Here is a 21891-nt window from a genome sequence, read left to right as displayed (position 1 = left end):
CGTGGAGCGGAAGCCATTAGAAGGCCCCGAGTCACCGGCCATACGGGTGAGCACCACACGGTGCACTCAGGGACGTGGGCTACTTACATCAGCTTCTGGCAGGGTGGCCAGGGGAGTGCGGTCGGCTTGGGGGGCCTGCGGCTGCGCCTGGCCGGGGGGGGATCCCATCTGCTCAAGGACTGACCAGGCCCCGTTCGCTAGCAAGTACTCCGGGAGGGTCTATCGTTGTTACCAGTAAAGACCCTGAACGCTACCATACCGTCTCTGAGTGGTTCCTGCTACCCCCATCATCCACGTCGGCTGCCCTGAGGCCATACCCCTCCCGTTGGGGGTTATACTATCACGCTGCACCATCCTTCCACCGGCCTCAGCGGTCTGCCCTGCAGCAGCAGCCCCCTGGCTGCATTCAACGGGTGGCGTAGTCATCAACCATTTTCTACCGCTAACAGACTGCCGTCCAGTTTGACTCCCTGGGCACGGAACGGGTCACCGCCACGAGACTACAACCCTAAACAGATCCGGCTCCGGGTAAGCTCCCGCGTGCGCAACGCAGCGCGACACAGGCCCAGGGGCGCGTCAACTTTGGCGTAGTCGGCAGGATCACGTGCCCGCAACCACCGGGTACTGCGTGCCTGAAAAGCAAAGACTGTTCAAACTTACCAGTGGTGAAGATTCCCGCCATCGGTGAAGATTCCCGCCATCCGGCGCCATCTTCAGCCTTCTTCCCGCCATCGGTGAAGTTTCCCGCCATCCGGCGCCATCTTCAGCCTTCTTCCCGCCATCCGTGGAGTTTTCCCGCCATTGGACGCCATCTTGAGGACGCCGCGCGGGAAGAAGAGGGGCGTGGACTCCGAAAGCGCGCGAGAACTGAAGCCCCGCCTCACGTCCGGACGTTGCGTAAGGTCCTGGAAGGAGCCCAGCAGACGCCGACGTCACAGGAGCGCGACGGAAGGTCCTCAACCCTGACGATCCACTGCGGAGCCGCGGCCTACGGAACAGGATCATCGCAAGGTAGGCCACGGTCCACTAGGGGGGAGGAAGATGTCGGATACGGAGGAGAGCTCCACTGCCTCAACCCCCGCCAGCGCTACCGCTGTTGCAGTTATGCCCTTCACCATGCCCTATATCCCGGGAGCAGCTTGGCTACCCCAGTACTCAGGGGAGTCACATACCCTGCATGACTTTAGAGAAAAGCTGGATAGCCTCTTCCAGGTGTACCCCCTCACAGAAGAGCAAAAAGTGAGCATCCTGGTGGCCCAACTAACTGGGGCAGCCAAAAGGGAAGTAAAATCCTGGCCACCTGGGAGGAAGACTGTCGCAGGGATACTAACCCGGCTGAAGGACACCTTTGATACCCGCACCTCAGCCGAGATTAAACTTAGATTCTACGGGTGCAAGCAGCGAGCGCATGAGAGTATAAGGGACTATGCACTCAACCTACAAGAGGCCCTGAGGGCCATTAAGCAGACCGACCCTAATGGAGTGGGAAACGAGGACAGGCTGTTGACCGAACAATTTATAGAGGGTTTATATTGCAATGCCCACCGCACCCAGTTGCGGGCAATGGCCTTACAGGACCCTCATCTAGAATTTGCACAGTTCAAGGACAGAGCCATCCGGGTGCTCCGAGAACCGGCACCAGGTGGCGTTGTGACCCACAGACGCCCCACTACCACTTACTACCAGGAGGCGGCGCCCTTGTCAGCAGGGCCTGTGGGAGCTGATGCGCAGGCTTTGGACAATGACCCGGCTCCAGACCTACACCATCAGGTCCAAGAGCTAGCTAAAAGCGTTGCTGCGCTAACCCGAACTGTGCAGTCTTTACAGGTTTCCACTCCAGGGAAGATCCAGCTGGCATCCGGACCGGAGGACATCCCGTGGCGTCGACCAAGGAGGACCCCACCGGCCAGAGGAAGACCCAGTGACCGATACAGCGAGGACGGACGACCCATCTGCCGCCGCTGCAATCAACCCGGACATATGGAAAGGTACTGTTCTTTAAACGGGCACAACCTGGGGTAGAGGGCCAACCCCCAGGAAAAAGATCACCAGGCCCATCGAACTGGCGCGACAGATATGTGGGAGGACGTCCAGTCTTGCCTGTGGTACTGGATGGCATTCCCATGAGTGCCCTACTGGACACCGGGTCACAGGTCACCACCATCCCGTACGTGCTCTTCAAGCAGTACTGGAATGACTCGGATATTACCCGCTACCCTGACGACGACTTGAGTATCATCGCCAGCAATGGTCAGCCCGTGCCACAGATCGGATTTAAAGAGGTGACCATCAAAATTGGTAGAGTCGAACTGGCCGCACAGGGACTGATCATTGTAGATATTGACAAACATGAGAGTCACCCAAAAATAACTCTAGGAACTAATGTAATTGAAAATTGTCTTGCAGAGGTGATTTTCCTTTTACAGCAGGTTGCCAAGAATGCCAGCTCCGGCGAGCAGCGGGTGCTCCAGAAAGAGATCCGGGCACTGATGCAACGGCAACAAGTGGAACTCTCCGGCGGTGAGATTGGTAGCGTAAGAATGTGTGACCCTTTTCCTATTGCCATGCCCCCAAAAAGTGAAATGATGATTTGGTGCCGGGCAGCTATTGGTCTGAGAGGTAGAGATTACCAGGCAATGGTAGAACCAGTTTACTCAGACAGTAGGCCCACCATTTTGACAGCACGGGGGGTGGTCAATGTACGCCATGGGAGGGTGCCCGTTCGCATAATAAATATCGGGGAGAGGGAAGTGTACCTGCCCCGGTATGCCACGCTAGCCAAATTATATACCACTAATCAAAATTCTATACAATCTGTGGAACCCTTGCCTCCATCTCACCCGGAGGAAGGTAACGGCTCTAAGAAAGACATGGAGGACTGGTGTCAGCAACTACATCTGGGTACTGACTCCACTCCCTCACACCAGAAACAAGGAGTCTATCGGGTGGTTCAAGAGTATGAGAGAGTGTTTAGTAAACACCCGTTAGACTTCGGGCGAGTCAAGGGGGTAGAACACCGCATCCCCACGGGAGATCATCCTCCCATAAAAGAGAGGTATCGACCCGTACCCCCTGCACATTACCAACACGCCAAGGGGATGCTTAGAGACATGAAGGAGGCTGGGGTAATCCGGGATAGCTGTAGCCCCTGGGCAGCCCCACTAGTTTTAGTCAAAAAGAAAGACAACACCATGAGGATGTGTGTAGATTACCGGAAAATCAACCGTATCACACACAAGGATGCGTACCCCTTACCAAGGATAGAGGAGTCATTGGCTGCTTTAAGATCTGCTAACTTCTTCTCTACCTTGGATCTCACTAGCGGGTACTGGCAGGTTCCTGTAGCAGAGGCGGACCGGGAGAAGACCGCATTCACCACCCCGATGGGACTTAGCGAGTTCACCTGCATGCCGTTCGGACTCTGCAACGCCCCAGGAACCTTCCAACGATTAATGGAGTGCTGTCTGGGCCACAGAAACTTCGAGACGGTCCTGTTGTACCTGGACGATGTCATCGTATACTCCAAAACTTATGAGGACCACCTGAAACACCTGGCGGAGGTGTTCGAAGCTCTGGCGAGTTACGGCCTAAAGGTGAAACCCTCCAAGTGTCACCTCCTGAAACCAAAGGTGCAATACCTGGGACACGTGGTGAGCGCTGACGGAGTGGCTCCCGACCCCGATAAGATCACCGCAATTAAGGGATGGCCAAGCCCCTCCAGCGTAAAAGAAGTGCGGCAGTTCCTAGGGTTGGTAGGCTACTACCGAAGGTTTATTCCCGGTTTCACCAAAAAGGCAGCACCTATGCAGGACCTCCTGATAGGCCAGTCCCGGAAGGCCAAGAACCAGAAGCCGCCCTTCAAATGGGAAAAGCTAGAAGAAGAGTCCTTCCGCCAGCTGAAGATGGCCCTCACGGGGGATGAAATCTTGGCGTACCCGGACTATAGCCAGCCCTTCATCCTCTACACCGACGCCAGTAACATCGGGCTAGGAGCCGTACTGTCCCAGATTCAGCAGGGGAGAGAACGAGTAATCTCCTATGCCAGCCGAAAACTGCGACCCACCGAAAGGAACCCCGAAAATTACAGCTCATTTAAGCTAGAGTTCCTGGCCGTGGTATGGGCAGTCACCGAGCGCTTTAGGCATTACCTCGCTTCTTCCCGGTTCACCGTATACACGGATAACAACCCGCTGACACACCTGGACACGGCAAGACTCGGTGCCCTGGAGCAGAGGTGGATGGCCCGTCTGTCCAACTACGAGTTCACAATTAAATACCGGGCAGGGCGCTCCAATACCAACGCGGACGCCCTGTCCAGGATGCCCAACCTGCCGGACGGAGGAGAAGATCCGGAGGGACTGGAAGAAGTTGAACTCCCTGCGTTCCACCGTCATGGGACTATCCAGTATTCCCACCGGGTAAGGAGTAAGCAGGCTGCTACGTTGAACCCCTTACCTCACTACAACTGGGCGGAAACGCAAGACAGCGACCCTGCCGTCCGACTGGTGAAGGAGATGCTGACTCGCCCGGAGGCTAGCCTGGAATCAGACGCTCCAGAGGAAGCCAAACAACTATGGGCAGAGAAGAGTCGACTGTTCCTTTACAAGGGGAAGTTGTGCCGCAGAATGGTTAACTCCAGGACGCATGAACTACTCTGGCAAGTAGTGGTGCCACGAAGAGACGCAGCCATGGTGATGGAGGCATACCACGACGGAGCTGGACACTTCGGGTGGAAAAAGCTGGAGTTCCTGCTGCGCGAGCGGTTCCACTGGGTAGGCATGAGGGGAACCATCGAGAAGTGGTGCAGAGACTGTGGCCCGTGCAATCTGAGAAGGAAGGACCGGGCCAGCCAGAAGACTCCCCTGCAGTCCATCGTCACCCGGCAACCGTTGGAACTGGTAGCCTTGGATCATGTAAAACTGACCCCCAGCAGAAGTGGCTACGTCTACGCGTTAACCATCGTGGATCATTACTCCCGGTTTCTGGTTGTCGTCCCCGTCAAGGACTTAACGGCTCGAACAGCAGCTAGAGCCTTCCAGCAGCACTTTTGCCGTCCACACGGGTACCCGGACCAAGTGCTGACGGACCAGGGACCTGCCTTTGAAGCGGAGGTCTTCCAGGAATTCTGCAATCTGTATGGCTGCCGGAAGATAAGGACGACACCCTACCATCCGCAAACTAATGGGCTTTGTGAGAAAATGAACCAGGTGGTAATGGATCTTCTAAAAACGTTGCCCCTGGAAGAACGCAGTCTGTGGCCTGAGAAGTTGCCCGATCTGGTGGACCTATACAACCACATCCCGGTAGGTTCCACCAACTGTACCCCGGCTTACCTAATGAGGGCAAGACCTGGTAAGTTACCTGTTGACCTGGAAATGGGAGTCCTGACGCCCGAGGACACTTCACCAGAAACGGACTGGGACACAGAGAGGCAGCAGCAGTACCGGAAAGTACAGGAGAGCGTGGAGCGAAGTCTCTGTCAGGCTAGGGAAAGACAAGAGAAGACTTACAACCAGTATGCTCCCGCTGTTCCCCTGGTACCCGGAGAGCAGGTCTTGAAGAGGAAGAGACGGCTCCACAAGTTGGACGACCAGTGGGAGAAGGACCCGTACACCGTACTGCCCTCAAGCCACGAGAACCCGAAGGTCTGTACCATCAGTAAAGACGGAGGGGAAACCACAGCCATTGTATCCCGGGACCACCTGAAGAAGTGCCCCGAACAACTGAGGAACCCTGAGGAGGAACAGGAAGACCATCGACCCGTGGAAGAAAGGGAAGATATGGTTAGTACCGTGCTCGGGGACTTCCCTCGGTCTTGGACTCAAGTCAATGGTGCAGTTGTGGTACCCGTACTCACCTTCCTCCAACCATCATCCCAAGAACCTACGGAGCAACGGGTAGAGCTGGAAGAGCAGCCGGTCCAGGAGGCAGAAGACTCCACCCAAGCGGAACAGGAGAATCCACCCTCTGCTTATAGTGAGCCTGCCGTACCCCTAGTGAGACAAAGAGCCGGTAGACAGCTGCCCAGTTTACCCTTGACAGCTCCTACACCCTGTAGTTCAGGGCCAGACAGTCAGCTCCGTAGGTCCACTAGGGCCACTAGAGGCCAGTTACCCGCACGTTGGAGGATCTAAATGTTTAAGTTGTTTTACAATGTTTACCTGTTTATTGTTGCTTGTGTGTAATTTTGTGTTTCTAGTTGTTTTTAGGAGTCTTCGGTGGATTTACCGGGAATCCTTTGTATATAGTTGGAGCGTAACCCAGGATGGACTAGAGACTGTTAAGGACTCGGGGTAGGACAGACCCCTACCTGGTTACGTCTCCCTGTGTTGGTGAAATGGACACCTTTGCTTTTCTTCAAAGACTGCACCCGGTTGCGGACATCCGTGACCATCTTATTGTGTTTCCTTATTGTATTTTATTGTTCTTTGATATACCTTGTTATATTTTTCTAAAAAGTGTTTAGTCCCGGAGTACTAAATTTCACTAGGGGGGAGTGTGACACCCCAGGGGTCTGGTTGTCACAGTGATAGAGATATTACCTCTGAGAGCAGGTGGGAGGTCCTTTGGTCAGGGATCCTGTGCATGCCACACCTCCTGCCCAGCCTTGGGAGGGGAAGAACTTCCCCTGTATAAACCCGGGGCTGAGGCAGGGTTAGTGAGTCCAGGAAGAGTAGAGACAAGAGCAGCATAGGAAGCAGCAGAGTCACAAGGAGTCAGGGGCTGGCAGCTAAAGAGCTCGCCCTGACTAAGAGGATTCTTTGCCGGACCCGGAGTCCGAGGCTGTGGGGACTAGCTTCTACCCAGCGGCGGAGTCCGTCAGGCGGGGGATTTCGGGTCCCCTGGCCCAGAAGCCCGAGGGCCCGGTCACACGCGTGGGACCAGCACCGCCATCGTGGAGCGGAAGCCATTAGAAGGCCCCGAGTCACCGGCCATACGGGTGAGCACCACACGGTGCACTCAGGGACGTGGGCTACTTACATCAGCTTCTGGCAGGGTGGCCAGGGGAGTGCGGTCGGCTTGGGGGGCCTGCGGCTGCGCCTGGCCGGGGGGGATCCCATCTGCTCAAGGACTGACCAGGCCCCGTTCGCTAGCAAGTACTCCGGGAGGGTCTATCGTTGTTACCAGTAAAGACCCTGAACGCTACCATACCGTCTCTGAGTGGTTCCTGCTACCCCCATCATCCACGTCGGCTGCCCTGAGGCCATACCCCTCCCGTTGGGGGTTATACTATCACGCTGCACCATCCTTCCACCGGCCTCAGCGGTCTGCCCTGCAGCAGCAGCCCCCTGGCTGCATTCAACGGGTGGCGTAGTCATCAACCATTTTCTACCGCTAACAGACTGCCGTCCAGTTTGACTCCCTGGGCACGGAACGGGTCACCGCCACGAGACTACAACCCTAAACAGATCCGGCTCCGGGTAAGCTCCCGCGTGCGCAACGCAGCGCGACACAGGCCCAGGGGCGCGTCATAACCGCACTCAAGAAATCCAGGGGAGAGATCATCATCAGCGCCAGAGGAACATGCAATGGATTCCTCTTCAATTGCAAAGTGAAATTTGGGATTTTTACACAATCTTTGGAGGAGGCGTCTACAATTCTCGCACCTTGTCATTGGGGCGGCTCTTAAGGAAGATTGTAGCTATCGTGATCTTAGGGAGGCACAACAGAAGTTGCACGGTGGATCAGCATCGTGTACAATTCAATTTTTACTGAATACATGTGCAAACAATTGAGATTTGGGCCAATTGCCACAAAAAGAATTCTGAACAAGGTGAACTTATTGTCTGAACTAGAGATGAGGGAATCGGTTCATAAAGAATCAAATCCAAATTGAATTTCACCAAAAATTTGGACTTGCCAGAATCCAAATTGTTTCCGATTTGGTTTGCAGAAATCGGTCATATTGGCGGCAGGCTGGCAGGTATTTTTATGAAGTTTTTTAAAAGGGAAAAAACAACTAGTCTCGGTCCTCACATGTCCTGCCATTGTTTCTTCGAGCTTCACTTTGAACCTTCTAGTCTCTGTTTTTCGAATTTTCTGGCCTCGGGATCTTTTGGTGCTGACTAGGCCTCAGTTGGTCACATGGAGTGTGACAACACATCAAATTTGTCAGCGCCGGGAGACAATAGATCAGAGGACAGAAGTTTTGACCAGAGTCCAGAAGGTCAGAGGACAAAAGGCCAGAAGATCAAAGGATCGATGGCCTGAAGATCAAAGGACACATGGTCAGAAGATAGAAAAGCCGGAGTCCCAAAGGTCAGAGGACCAGAGGCCAGAAGATCAAAGGATCGATGGTCAGAAGATCAAAGGATACATGGTCAGAAGATAGAAAAGCCGGAGTCCAGAAGGTCAGAGGACCAGAGGCCAGAAGATCAAAGGATCGATGGCCAGAAGATCAAAGGACACATGGACAGAAGATAGAAAAGCCGGAGTCCAGAAGGTCAGAGGACAAAAGGCCAGAAGATCAAAGGATCGATGGCCAGAAGATCAAAGGACACATGGTCAGAAGATAGAAAAGCCAGAGTCCAGAAGGTCAGAGGACCAGAGGCCAGAAGATCAGAAAACCGATGGCCTGAAGATAGGAAGACCAGGGCCAGAAGATCACAAGACCCTCTGGTCCCAAAGTTTCAAAACCAAGACCAAAGGACCAAGCAGGGATCTGCTTTGTGATCTTGAGAGACTTCAGAGCAAAATCAATATATTTTTGGGGCATTTTTGATTCATGAGAAATTGATTTGGTCCAATTCGAAAATTTGCGCGGATTCAAAAAAAATTGAACCAGAAACAAATTTATAAAAATGTGATGATTTCTAATTTGATCCTTTAGATGTTCTGACTCCAGAGCTTTATGGCATTTATTTTTCTCCTGTTATATAGAGAAATAATATGCCTGATCATCCAAGTGACTAGCCCAGGGGATGGGGATGACTCGGTTACCCGGGCCTTTAGCCTTAAGGAGGTCGCGGTGGTCGGCTCCCGGGCCCGTACTCTGGGGTCTCTCTTTAAAAAGGCGTTGATAGATATCAAGTTTATAAAAGTTCGTGACACCACCTATGGTTTCTGATGATATTCACCAGCGCTGCGCAGTCCACTGAGGCCGGTGATAAGGCAGTTAGATGGTATGGCTCCCCACAGGTGGCTCAGTGTATGAACGGGGGAAGCAGGACGGAGAGACTCAGCCGGGCCAGAGCAAGAACAGGGACGGACACAATAGTCACTTCAGTACTTTTTACTGATGGAAATTCAGGCACATCAAGGAGCACTGTAGGGTGAAGGGTGTATGTCCGGATCCTCCCCAATGAGCGGGTGTAGGGCCTCCTGTTTCTAGCCTCTGCGTAGTAAGTTTCTGACCTGTCTGGAGATAGGCCTAACTTTGTCTCTGTCCTGCGCTGGCTGACCTTGTGGTAGGGCCTTCTCTTGGAGTGCACACTCCCGACTTACGGGGCCTATGTGTCTCCTGGCTCTGATACGTATCAGCACTTTAGCGATCCTGGGACTTGTAGTTCTCCAGGGATTCCGGTTTATCTTACTGGGTCATGGAGATCCCGGTAAGCTTCGGACCCAGTGTCCGGTAACTGCTACTTCGGGGTGAGCTAGTTAAGCTCCTCTGCCCCCTATGAACTAACTCTCTCTACTCGCCTTCGGCCTACTCGGGCCCACAATAGGCTACTCACACTAACGGCAGCTTGCCGCGCTTCACCGATCTTATGGCGCCGGCACACCTAAAGCTCACCTCTCTGAGCTACACGGAGTCTTGATCTGGAAGCTCCACTGCAGGATAACAATTGCAGGAGCTGGAACAGGCTTTTGTCCTCTGAGGTAACTCTTCTCAGACTGCACTGGACTCACTGCTAAACCAGACTAAACTCTGACTCAAACTAACTGCAGCCTGGCTCCACCTTCCCTTTTATATCTCCCTAACGGGCTCCCTCTGGTGGTCTGAGGTGGAAGGTGGAGATGTGTGAATGGTATGGGGGCCTCTTGTGGAGGAATCCTTCAATACACCCTTCTAGGATTTGTGATACCAAGCACAGCTGGGCTTCACACAAGCACTGGCTCTTTTAATTGTCTCCTTTTTAATCTTCTCTGTGGCACAAGGGCTCAGCCTTCTTCCCTCTCCTCCTCTTCCCTCTCCTCCTCCTCAATGTACTGTGTGTGGCTGTATGACAACTGGCTGCAGCAGGAGCCTCTCCCCTTTGTCCCATTAACATTAGATTTTCTAAGCTCCGCCTTCTTGACTTTAACCTGTAAAACATTGTTGAAGTGTTTGTTTTAAGTTAATCTAAAGACAGAATCATATTAAATTCATTACTTTCATTTTAGTCATCAAGTCTTCCTTATCGGGGTCCGATTTCCCCATTGGGGTCCTGATTTCCACATTGGGGTCCAATTCCTGTTACTAAGGCAACGCTGGCTGTTGTAACCACATTTCTTGCAGAGTTGTGGCAACCAAAAAAAATAAAATAGCAATTCTGACATTTCCATTGTTTCTTTTTCTTTACTGCATTTACGGAACGGATTATATAATTTTATATTTGATATTTTATGAACACTACAATACTGATTATGCTTATTATTTTATTTGTCAAATGTCAAATGTCCTACACGGGACAACAACACACTGGATCTCCTCTTTGCTAATGTTAAGAATGCTTATTCATCGGCTGCATTACCCCCCCTGGGGAAATCTGACCACAACCTCATACTATTGTCTCCTGCTTACCAACCAGACGTCCGCAAACAACCAGTGACAATTAAAAAGATAAGGAAGTGGTGTCCAGCAGCAGAGGAGGCGTTACAAGACTGCTTTGACTGTACAGACTGGGAGGTGTTGTGTACCATGAAAGAGAAATGTAATGTTAATGAGATTACTGGCAGAGTTACTGATTACATCAACTTCTGTATGGACATTGTAGTACCTGTTCAAGAGATTCGGTGTTATGCAAACAATAAGCCATGGATTACAAAAGAGTTGAAACATTTACTAAACATGAAAAAACTGGCTTTTAAAAGGAAGGACAAGGAGGCATTGAAAATTATACAGCGAGACCTAAAGGGGAAAATTAAGATTGCCCGTGAGGCATTCAGAGTTAAATTAGAAAATCAATTTGCACAAAAAAGCTCCAGAGAGGTGTGGGCTGGAATGAAGCTAGTGACTGGGTTTAAGGCAAGGTCGGAGCAGGGGGGTGGTGGACTTACAATGGCTAATGAAATGAATCAGTTCTTCAATAGATTCAGCAATAAAGGTGCGGTAGCAGCAGGGAAGGGGGAGGAGGCCGGGGAACAACTAGCTAAATTAACAGGGGGTGAAATAGATCATTTCTCGGTCTCCAAAAATGACGTGAGGGACCAGTTTAGTAAGCTGGCCATTGGCAAAGCAGCAGGGCCTGACGGTCTCAGTCCACGTGTCCTCAGAGTGTGTGCAAATGAGTTATGTACTGTCTTCCAGCATCTCTTTAACCAGAGCTTACAATCAAAGAGAGTACCAGTGCTATGGAAGACTTCCTGCCTGGTGCCGATTCCCAAGACTACCTTCCCGGCTTCCCCGGGGGACTATAGACCGGTGGCCTTAACATCGCATGCGATGAAGTCCTTGGAGAGAATAGTACTTGCTCACTTGTGTCCGAGGGTGATGGCGCATACTGATGCTCTTCAGTTTGCGTACCGGCAGGGACTGGGTGTGGACGATGCTGTAGCGTCTCTGCTACAAACAGTACATTCCTTTTTGGACAATGATGGAACCACAGTGCGTGCTTTGTTCTTTGATTTCTCTAGTGCGTTCAACACATTACAGCCACTCTTACTGCGAGGAAAGTTGATTAAAATGGCGGTGGATGAGGGACTTGTGAATTGGATAATTGACTACCTGTCGGATAGGCCACAGTTTGTTAGGTGGGGGACGGCTACATCAGATAGTGTACTGAGCAGTGTCGGAGCCCCGCAGGGAACAGTGCTGTCGCCATTCCTCTTTACATTGTACACAGCTGACTTTCAGTATAAATCAGACCGTTGTCACCTCCAGAAGTACTCGGATGACTCTGTGATAGTTGGCGGTATTGGGAAGGACCAGGACGAAGAGGAATATAGAAGGGTGGTTGCGGACTTTGTAGTATGGTGCCAGGCTAACCATCTAGAACTAAATGTTAAGAAAACCAGGGAGTTGGTGATGAGCTATGGAAGGTGCAAGAAGGTATGCCTACCTGTTACCATTGACGGTCAGGATGTGGAGATGGTGGACAGTTTCAAATATTTGGGGGTTTACCTGGATAGCAAGCTAGACTGGAAGTGCCACATGGAGAAGGTCTACAAGAAGGGGATGAGTAGATTGTACTTCCTAAGGAAGTTAAGGTCTTTTAATGTGTGTGGCAAAATGCTTGAGGTGTTCTACCAATCCATTGTGGCTAGTGCCACCTTTGCGGCAATAATTTGCTGGGGTAACAGTGTGCGTGTTGCTGACGCCAACAAGCTCAACAAACTTATAAAGAAGGCTAGCGCGACGGTGGGCCTACAGCTTGGGACTTTTGAAGAGGTGGTAGAGGATAGGATTAAGAAGAAGTGCAGAGCTATAATGGGCAACAACACACACCCGCTTTATGAACTGTTTGCGAAACAGAAGAGCACATTCAGCAATCGCCTAATACAACTAAGGTGTAAAAAGGAAAAATACAGGAGATCGTTTGTTCCAACAGCTATGGGGGTGTTTAACAAATGTCTGAAAAGCAATGTCTAAAGCATTCCAAATGTTTTGTTATTATATGTGTCATGTTCGAGATCTGTGTTCTGCTGCTGTGATACCGCAATTTCCTCCGGGATAAAATAAAGTATATCTTATCTTATCTTATCTTATCTTATCTTATCTTATCTTATCTTATTTGTCAATTATTCCTATATGTTTAGAAAAAGGAGGGGGTGATTGGAATTTCGTGGTTTTTAATTATTTTAAGCTTTTTTTTTTGCTTTTCACTTTATTTTTAGAACCTATGACTGTTTCATTGCTTGTACTATATACTGTCCTACTACTGTATGGCAGGATATAGCTAAAATCATGGTCTCCTATGAAGACCAAAATATGCCTGAGCTTCACATCATAAGCTCCAACAAGGGCGGTCACGGAGGCCTTAGCAGGCTCCCATGACCCCCCATCGGCACCCCGCAACCACATCGATGGGGTATCCAGGTTCCCCCCAAATAGACGCCTAGGTAAGAGTTAACGAACTGTCTTAAAGATAAACTGTTTTTGTTTCCCATAGCAACCAATCACAGCGCAGCTTTCATGTTACCACAGCTGTTTAGAAAATGAAAGCTGCACTCTGATTGGTTGCTATGGGCAACAAAGATATTTCTTTTAGATGAGGCCTAGCAGGGACTGTCAGCCTTCAGCCTGCCGATGAATGACTGTTAGATCACAGCGATTTCAGCACTTGTACAGTCATACAGCATATTATAGGACTCCATATCACCCCCAGCCAAAATATGGGACTTGTCGACTATTGATATCGATAAATTCCTAAAATCCAGTAATAGACAATCTCATGACTGAGAGATGTTACATTAAAGGGGTATTCCCATCTCCAAGATCCTATCCCAATATATTGTAGGTGTAATAATAATAATATTGGCAAATACCTCCAATTAAAAATGAAGTATAGTTCTTCAGATTCGCTATGTTGCTTACCTCATGTGCAGGCCCTTGGAGTAGCTTAGGTATCCATGGTTACGACCACTAACAGCCAACTAACTAACTGTCACTGTATGAGTGGACTCGTAACCATGGATACCTAAGCTACTGCAATGCCCTGCACATGGGGTAAGTGACATAATGAATCAGAAGAACTATACTACATTTCTAATTGGAGGTATTTGCTAATATTATTATTACACCTTCTGCATATCGGGATAGGATCTTTGAGATAGGAATTCCCCTTTGAGGCCCATTGGATCTCGTCAATTCTCACACATCTGTAACAAAACGCGACAATGCCCTTATTTTTACTGAATATTTCTGACATAATTCCAGTCGTTAAACCTCCAGTATATTGAACTTCACCAATTTTTAGTCGTCACCAGCCATCAATCACTGGAACGTCTTCTCTCTTTCGTCTCCCGACGGGGCGTAATAAGGTGAAAATTGTAGGAAAAATAACAAAAAAAAAAAAAAAAAAGACGGAAAAAAAAAATCTCGTCTTTATTCAGCGCCGGCATCGTACAGTAATCTGCAATTCAAAGTTATTCATGTGCCGTAACTGGCCAATTAGGAAAATCTATAAGTGCTTAGAAAATGAAGGCCGCGCGGCGCGGATATTTATGACAATCTAGTTATTGCTGGTGGGAATTTCCGACAAACTGTAATGTGGAGCGATCCCGCGAACGGAGGATCAATATGAGCGGCTTAGAAGATTTTATGACGCCTCTTTTTATATTCTTTAGGATATGGAAATTTTAAGGGCTCCGGGCGTCTTAATCTATCTAAAAATATTCACCAGCTCGTTAAAAGAGAAAAATTCCCAACCGTGGCTCCCTCGTGTTTGTGCACCTCTCGGCCTCTCCCACCCTTCATCTCTACATATCGACCCCCTCGGGCTGCCCAGAATTCATCTCCACGACCCTGAGTGTGATTTGTGACTTTTTTTTTTTTTGAGCTGGGAACTATTGATAAGCGACTTGTCTTGATTCGCTTTTGATTTTTTTTTTTCTTCTATTTTTTGCGCGTACGTTTTAACAAGGTCGCGGGCCGCAGGATCTTCAGCCCAATTATACCACCTTTTAAGGGTGTCCTTCAGATTACAGGAGATTCAACTTAGTGAATATTAACAAGACGTTCCCGGCAGTTTAAAAAAAAAAAAAAATATAGAAAAAATCCCCCCCCCCCCTCCCAAAAAAAAAGTGCAAGGCTGCAGGGAGGGGGGAGGAACATGAATAATAAATGACTCTTATTGATTACAGCGGTAAATACAGGGTTCCCCCCCAGGAGGAAAAAGAGATCAAGCGACAAGATGGAAAGACTGGGGGAAGCTGGTTGGACTGGTGTCGGCTTTTCATGTCATGTTTGATTTTATACCTTGTGGCGCCCGAGATCTATGGGCACTGGAGGCGAATGTCTCATCCCAAATTAATCAGCTATTCTCTCTGTCTATTCTGCATATATTTATGTAGAAGTATTACAAACTGCACGGAGAGCAGATGTCAGATGCTCAAGTTAACCTCATTACAAAGTTTTTTGTTTTTTTTTTACTTTTTCCTCCCTTTTTGAACTCTTTTTTTTTTTTTTTTCCTTTTTACAATTCCTTCATTATTTTTATCAGAAAAGAATGCGGTCCTCTGCGACCTCCCTTGCTTTACATTCTCATCTCCTGAAATACTCTGTGCTGCTTAGAGGACTTTCTCTGTTCAAAATAAATGTGTAAATCTCTCCCATTTCCTATGTAAGCCAGACTACGATTTCCATTGTAGTCGTTCTGCACTAATCATATTCACAGTTTTGACATCCCAAAAAATCCCCCCAAAAAAGTCTTAAAAAATCATATCATAACAAGCCTGTATATTTATAAGAAGTTCCTGTACCCCTCCCTAGGGTAAAAGAAGGCTGTAGAGGAAGAGAGATGACAATTTCAGACTGTAATCAATAATCAGAGAGATAGTAATATGAAAAAAAGTTTGTGTCTCTCCCTCTTCAGGTTGTATAGGAGAAGTGATGACTGTCTACTAGCAGTAAAAGGGTTAATAATGTGAAGAAAAGAATCTTATATCCACTCCATGGGATTATTAGGGCCTGTATAGGGGAAGTGATGAGAGTAACAAGCTATGAATGGTAACAGGGGTGATACCAAGAAGAAAAGCTCCTATATCCCCCTGAAGTCACCATGCAGGGTATGATGGCAGGAACAGGTAATGACTGGTAACAAGAGTGATAACAAGAAGAAAGGTTCCTGTATCCCCCTGGAGTCACTGTTCATAGTGCAAGGTGAAATAGCAGTAACAGGCAATGATTGGTAACAGGGGTGATAACAAGAGGAAAAGTTCCTGCATCCCCCTGGAGTTACTGTTCATAGTGCAGGGTGAGATAACAGTATCATGTTATGATTGGTAACAAGGTTGCTAACAAAAAAAATGTTTCTGTATCCCCTTGTAGCTACTGGTCATTGTGCACAGTGAGATAATAGTATCAGGCTATGATTCGTAACAAGGGTGATAACAAAAAGAAAAGTTCCTGTGTTCCCTAGGAGTTACTGGTTACTATGTGAGGTGAGATGGCAGAAACAGGCAATGATTGGTAACAAGGGTGATAACAAAAAGAAAAGCTCCTGTATTCCCTCGGAGTTACTGGGTACATTGCAGGGTGAGATAACAGTATAAGGCTATGATTGGTAACAAAGGTGATAACAAGAAGAAAAGTTCCTGTGTTCCCTAGGAGTTACTGGTTACTGTGTGAGGTGAGATGGCAGAAACAGGCAATGATTGGTAACAAGTGTGATAACAAGAAGACAAATTCCTGTGTTCCCCTGGAGTCACTGGCAGCTGGTAAGAGGGGTAGTAAATTATATTACAAAAAAGTTCCTGTATCATCCCTAGTGTCATAGGAAGCTTTGCAAGGGAAAGATGACGGTAACTTGCTGTGATTTTTATGCGGGGTGATAACATAAAGAAAAGTTCTTGCAGCTTTTCTGGCTTCATGTTGCTATGGGAAGTATAGAGAAGGAATTACAGACTGTGATAGGTAAAAATGATGATAATACAAAGAAAGGTTCTTATCCCCTCTCGGGTTTTACTGTGTGTTGTACAGCAGAGAAATGACAACAGGCTGTGACTGGTAAGAAGGAGATAACAAGAGGAAGATTCCCCCTATTCCTCACCCCAGTGTCAATGCAGGCAATAAAAGGGAGAGGTAACAGGGGTGATAACATGAAAGGAAGTTCCTGTTGTCTCTCTATGGATGTTGTACTGGAGATTTGCAGCGTTCCCTCTTTGACCTCCTCCTTTATACACACAAAGATATAAAAAGTTACATTTTTATTCTGCGTTCTGACTTTAAAAGAGTGCGGCACCCAAATATTGCACCTAGAATAATGAGCCCGGCATTTAACAGCCTTAATATTTCAGTTGGGGCAAGTATTTAAAGTCAGGACATTTTGCCTACATCCTTGGCAGTAAAAAAGTTTAGAATAGTTATCCTTAGGCTAGGCCACTTATAGTTCCTTGGTTGCGTGGAGTCCTAATCTTCCCTCAAATCACAATTTGAAGGTTTTATTGCTTGCGCCCACACAACAGATCCTTGCAGTCATAGCAGAGCTACCAGTCACAGCACCCCACATATGGTTGTGGCTATACCTGGTACTGCAGCTAAGCAGTGGAAGGTAAATTGCACCTTGTGAATTGGATTGAAAAAAAATGACTGATATGATCATATTATTCAATGCAAAGTTCTAGAAAATTCTAAGTGAAATCCTCGTCCTTGGACCTCTGCAGTCGGAGACTCGCAAGTCTCAGCCCCTGGATCGTAGTCTCCCCCCCCACTGATAAGGAGCGGAGGTCCAGAGAGAAAATTGTTTCTTTTTAGCTAATTCCCCCGATTTTTCATCCTGACACGGCTCTTATTATCTGCTTTGTCTCACAAGAACGTAAAAGCTTTTAACCGAAAGTGCAAACATTTAAGAAGCGCGGCTCAAAAAATAGAGATTTTTGTCTCATAAAATGCAAAGAATCAATGGAGTTTTAATTGCTCGAGCGCCCGGCGTCATAATCCGTTCAGACAAAGTTTAATTTCCAATTTCCAGGGCGGCTATAAAGCATCCGGGCTGATGTTTATCTGATATTATCAGTGTCATTGGAAGAGTCAAATCATTACCTAAGCCGTTCATTCTCATCACGGCAAATGATGCCTCCGAGGCGCGAGGTCTCCAGGTGCCTAATGTCACCGGCTTTACTTTCTGATGTTTGCAAATATTTTTCTTATTTATTTCGATCTTTCAGGTCTGGTCCAGACTCCCTCACCATTACTTTTAGCATTTTATACGGTATATATCTCACCAGCCACTTTCGACTTTTATGAAAAAAATTACTTTGATACTAAGAATATTTAACATTGGGAGTTGTGTGTAATAATAACTATTTAGCCACCATTCTTATCATCATTACTATTGAGCCCTTACATCGCTCTCATGACGAAGCTGTATACTTCAGAGCAGTACCTAGATTGATCCATGGGGATCTCAGGACCTAGATGATCACTGATTGGAAGCAAATGGCTTAAAAGGAAGACTATTGCATTACATTACTTTACCCCTGAGGAAGCCACAAAGACTGGCGAAACACGTGGTAATACCCTATTCACGTGGATCTTGGATGTGCTCTCTTTCTACTGATGTATTTGACTTGCGATTACTCCTGCTCGCCTCTGTCTTTCACAGTCACTTGGCACTGAATTCTTTATGTATATTCTTTTGATTGCTGTTTTGCATCTTGTTAAATTGCTGTAACAATGGAGTTTGCTCCTTACTTTGAAAAAGTTTCCATGGGGCCATATTTTTCATCAGAACCAGGAAGTTTCCACTATTTTTGTGTATTTTTAATTGATTTTATTTTTATTTTGAATTACACTAGTTTGAAATTGTTATTTTTGTATTTTCTAAATGAAACTTGGCTAAGTACGGTATTTCATTTTTATGACATTTTTATGCCAGTGTCCTGTTTTTATCCACATATAGCATCACCCAGGTATGATATTACTTCACATCAGGAAATGTTAATTGGCTTGCGCCCGTTTATGCCATAAACTGAGCCCAAAATTCTTCAACTTAAGCAAAAAGTCACATTGGAAACAGATGGTGTAGTTTACTGGAAAGCAACCTGGCTAACAACTTTTATACAGATTTATTAAAGTATCACTCCAGAAGTTTTATTAATTATTATTATTACCCCATCCGTTAGCTATCAGTAATGTATGTTCAGTGTTTGCAATAAAATACTTCCCGGTTGCCGTCTTCTGCCGTTTCCAGTGCCGTTCTGGTCCCTCGCCTACATCATATGACTGCAGTTGTGACCGGTATCTCTGTGTGGACCAGAAGCCACTTTCTCACTGTAAGTCTTTGAGATTCAGAATGAGGTGCTTGTAGATTTTCATTAGGAAAGGAAATAACTATCCGTGGTGTGAGCCGGCAAGAAAGTGCCACGGTCACATGATGCAGGAGGGAACCGGAGCAGCGCTGGAAACAGCAGAAGACTGCAAGCGGTGCATATTTTACTGAGCACGCTATACATACATTACTAAAAGCTAATGCATGGGGAAAAAACAAAAATAAAAACATTGGAGTGGGGTTTTAAGCTTAAAGACTAGTGATGAGCGAGTATGTTCTGTTAACCCTTTCGCAGAGTATACTCGGGCGAGTACCGAGTATTTACAGTGTACTCGGTGATATGGTTGAATCGCTCCCGTGTGCATGATTTGCAACTGTTTGACAGCTTTAATACATGTGAGGAATGTGTAAGAAGCAGACATTCCTCACATGTAATAAAGCTGTCAAACAGTCGCAAATCATGGACACGGGAGCGATTCAACCATATCACCGAGCAGCTGTAAATAGTCAAAGCTCGGCCCGAGCGTACTCTGTGAAAGGGTTAACAGAACATACTCGCTCATCACTATTAAAGACAGAAAATAGTGCAAAGTCTAGTACAAATATGCTCATAGAAAGCATCAAAATTCATTATCTGTCCAAAATGCAACATACGTAGTGAGGCTTCTATAATTTTATTATTATGCTTCATAATGTTATTATTATTTTGGAATATTTATATAATGAATCCATTTTATAGTTACACTATTTCTGTATTATTGTTTTTATGTTATTTTTAACACTCTTATTTGACTAGTTTTATATATATTTTTTTATAATTTATATTTGATTATCATTTTTTTAAATAATGTTATAATTATTTTGCAATAGTTATAAATTGCATCCATCCTGTAATTATACAATTTATGTTTTATTGTATTTTTATATTATTTTTAACATTCTTATTTGATTAATATGTCATTGTATTGTACAATTGTAATTCCATGCATCCTGTAGATACATGATTTACCATTATTTATTTCATATCTTATATTTTTATCCTTATTTAGTTATTAATTTTACAATTCATATTTGATCATTATTTTTATTTAGTTACTTATGACTTTTTTGTAATTGTTTTAGAATGTATCTTGCCATTATGAGAATTATTTAATATGGTTCTTATATTCTCCGTGACACAGACACAACCATTCTCTCTACACATATTTTTGCATCTCAATCTATAATCCATCTTCTCCATCCTTTCAAGCTTGATTAATGTACGACATTTCATTCCTTGCCGCGTAACACTATCTGGAAATCTCCATAACAATGTGCACTCCATTATAAATATGGCCTGCGAAGAACTTAGCACCAGTTAATTAATCTTAAGTGGAAGGATCACTTATTTAAACACGGAAACGCGTTGGCCGTGACAAGATAAAATGTAATTATAAAGCATGAGGACATCACACTTATTCCAATATTCTCGCTATGACTGTCAATGAGACCTGGTTGTGCTTTCGAGATACTTTGAATTCTTAAAATAAAACCATTTCCACCGCAGAAGCTTCTTATTTCAGAAATTTCTAAGGATGTTCCAAAGGAACAACTTACAACATGGTGATCAAGTCCCAAGAATATTGTCTGAAGGACTGGATGAGAGAAGTAGGCTTGGAATGGTGATAGAAGTTGATGTGATGAACACCAGCAGATGGTCTTCAAGAAGACCAGCATCATTATGATCCTATTAATATTTTGCATGGCGCCCATTGTGGTGCTCCATCATCATTCATCATCCTGGGAACCCCCCACAGAAACTTGGTGTTGACGCTTTGGTGCTGGAGCTTCTATCTATACCATCTTTTGGGAGAAGGAAGCCACCATTAGATCATTTATCATATTTAGGAGGCTTCCATTGGTTGAGGTACACAGATGTAGAACACACGAACATAAAGGTCCTCTGAAAGGTTGGGAAATAATGTACAACTCCATTCATCATGAGTTTCCTGTATCCCAATGTTTCATCTCTGTCTATGGTTAATCCATCCATAGGGTCCCAGTTTTGTCATAAAAAGTGATGGCGAACCATCCATCATCGTTGACATATCTCATCTCTGCGGCGTGATGGTGCGCCGCTTACAATCTCTACGGCTTCAGGAAGAACTGTGGCACATCCATCATCAAAGAAACCCTTTCTCTTGGCATACACTTGGCAATTCGTTCAACGTTGGTTAAAAATATCTCTTTGGTGCAATCTCATTTTTGTGATGTGGCCATGATATCAGTGGTGATTGTGATCAGAGAATTTCACAGAGTTTATGACTCTTCTTTGGGGTCTTGGTGTTGCTCGGTATAGTTGGGTTGGCCAAGACACCAGTTGACATTTTAACACAATGACTCATCTGTGTCCACATGATGGAATAGATGTCAATTGAGAAAAAAACTGATGGAACTGATGGAATAATTGGTCATCAATTGTATCCATTTTTCCATCCATCTTCCTATTCACAGCTTTACAGTCAAGAAAAAGTTTTAGTCCCTTCATACAATTTTTGAAACTGATGGGGCTAGTGATGGAAAACTCATTGACATCCATTGTCTCTATCTATCGCTTCCATCGTCTCGTTACCTTCAATACTAAGAGTAAGAATAGCTACAATGGACAATAACTGTGCCAAACAGGAATAGCACGTTGCTTGTCGTGGAGGACAATGGTGCAATGTTGGATCCAAATAATTCCATTGGCTTCTAGCTTTACACAAAGCTACATGTCAGATATGTGAGGATTTCTTGGACTGAATAGCACATATACATGTTCTGTAGATGTAAAGTCAAT

The sequence above is a fragment of the Phyllobates terribilis genome, unplaced genomic scaffold (genome assembly GCF_046119375.1).
Source record: "Phyllobates terribilis strain yellow unplaced genomic scaffold, ASM4611937v1 Scaffold_4__5_contigs__length_816908805, whole genome shotgun sequence".
In the NCBI taxonomy this organism is placed as follows: Eukaryota; Metazoa; Chordata; class Amphibia; order Anura; family Dendrobatidae; genus Phyllobates; species Phyllobates terribilis.
Note: the sequence above shows the minus strand (reverse complement) of the source record.